Genomic DNA, 2373 nt, shown 5'->3' on the forward strand with positions numbered 1-2373 from the left:
TGTTAGTGGACGTCTGTGTGCTGGGTGACGATGCTTGCCGACTTGGTTCATGCCGTCCACGCCGAAGACGGCGCCGTTTAAAGTACTGCCGCTCGAGGTGCACAATTTGCGGGGGAATTGTTATTGGGCGTCGGCGTGCTGGGTGACGATGTGGAGATGAGGAACGCCGAGCCAGATCTATCTTATTTGTTTGCTTGGGCCACTGGACTTTGCATGGGCTTTGCATCATTGTGTGCTACGTTAAATCACGGCCAATTGAGTGAGTATTTTTTATTCAACCACTCTATTTTGCCCGTCTTTGTGACTCCTCTATGACACGCCGATCACCGCTGACGTGTTAATCTGCGTGTTAGGTATCTCGGGGGTCAGTTGGACGGACAGATGTGTAAGGGTTTTGTTCGGAAGGATCGTTGAGTGTAAACGGTGAACGGGGGTTAAAGGCCCTGAGGTTTCAATCCTCTAAAGAATGTAAAAGGTCTGACGCGTTAGCTAGCAGCTAATGAGGTGAACCTAGCAGCTAATGAGGCTCTCTCTCTCTCTCACGGCCCCGGGACTCCCTCCCTCCCTCCTCCCTCTTGGAACCCTCCCTGCGTGGGGGGGGGGGGGGCACGAAGAAAAAGAGGGTATAAGAAGAATCCAGTGGAAGGAGTAGGGACTGGGGGCGAGGTCAGACAGCCTATCCGGCTAATAAAGCATCATGAGGTTAGGTATAAACTCTGATGACTGCATAAACTCGCCCCTAATGGGGGGGGGGGGGGGGGGGGGGCACTCTCTCCCCCACCCCTCTCTCCCCAGTGCCACTCCCTCCGACCCCCCCCACTCTCTTCGTGTCGCTGGGCCCGCCCGGCACGGCCCCGAGGATCACTCCCCGCGCGGCAACGGGACACCGGGTCGCCGGGCCCGCAGGGTCGTCAGTCGGGCGGGGGGGGGAGGGTGGCCATGCCAGCAGCAGGAGAGGTTTCCAACGAACCCGCGACCGCAGCAGGACCGCCCGCGGCAGACATTTGGACCCAGCGGGTCCGTTCGGGATGGTTGCCGGGCCCGCAGCAGAGGTTTCCTTCCACCCAACGGGGGGGGGGGGGGGGGGGGGGGGGGGGGCGGGGCTGCCCATCTTCCCGCTCGAAGCAACGGCCTCACCCTAACGGCCTCACCCTAACAACCCTCACCCTGACCCTAAACCGCTCGGTTCATGACTTCTCTCCGTTTGGTTCATGAATTCGCCATTTAGTTCACGACTTCTCCTGTTGGTTCCTGACTTCTACCTCGTGGTTCGTGATTCCGGCGGGTAGGTGGGGTGCCCGGATACTCTCGGCGAAAGGTGTTCAAGTGGCAACGGCGGTCCCGTAGATAAGACGGGTTCGGATGCTCGAGCGTGTCGAGTAAGCGCCGGATCGGCGCCGGGCGCCCCCGGCCGGCTGGCTTGCCCCCCCCCCCCCCCCCCCACCCCCCCCCCCCCCTGGCGGCAGAAACGTGTATCGCGCCAGTGCCGCCGCTGAGGTCGAGATTGGCCGCCTCGACCGTTCGAAGCGTCGCAATTCCGGCGGGACTTCCGAACGCTCGTACCGCCAAGTCATCCGCGACATTCGAGAATTGCACTAAGTCCGAAAGCTGGCGTCGCTTCTTTTTTGCCCGCCGCAGGTTAACGATTTGACGGCGGAAGTCGAGGAGGTCCGATGTGCGGCCTTCAGCGGGGCCGCGGCGCGCCTTTCCCGCCAGGCCTATCGGCCCGTCTCCCGCCGGCCAGAAAATGGCATTTCTTGTCCGGGCGGTCCCGATCACGGTTAACGACTTACCACCGGAAGTCTCTATGACCCCGCAGTTTGCGGCCCCGCGGCGGGCGTCAGTGCGACACGACCGGACGGACGACCGGGCCGACTCCCGCCGACCTCAAAACGGTTTGTTTTGCGCGAAGATGGAGGTGGCGTGCCCGGAGATTTTCGGGAACACGATTTTCAGAGACACTTAGAAAAGATTGTGTGGTGAGGTGCAAAAATGTCAGGGAAGAAACCGAAGGGACACAAAAAGATCGGTAAAAGTAGCGCGACTCTGGGCGAGAGTCGGCGGACTCATTGACGGACATTGGTAATACAGTGAGAGTATTTTTTGCACCGAGTTCGAAGTGTGTGCCGGGCAGGCACCGAACCCCACCGAGACTGGCCCAGGCTGTGTGTCCTCTTGGAAAAACCCTCTGTTTCCGATCGATCTGGTGCCGCGTGTCTCACCGCAGGAGAGGCCGAGCGGGCCAGCGGACAAACAAAGGCCGCTGGTGTTTCAGGCTCGTTTGCCAGACTCCACAACGGGCGGGTCCTGCCGCGCGAGCGGTCAGGAACGAGACACGGCCAGGGTGAAAGTCCTGGGCGCGGGTGAGAACCG

The sequence above is a fragment of the Rhinoraja longicauda genome, unplaced genomic scaffold (genome assembly GCF_053455715.1).
Source record: "Rhinoraja longicauda isolate Sanriku21f unplaced genomic scaffold, sRhiLon1.1 Scf000083, whole genome shotgun sequence".
In the NCBI taxonomy this organism is placed as follows: domain Eukaryota; kingdom Metazoa; phylum Chordata; class Chondrichthyes; order Rajiformes; family Arhynchobatidae; genus Rhinoraja; species Rhinoraja longicauda.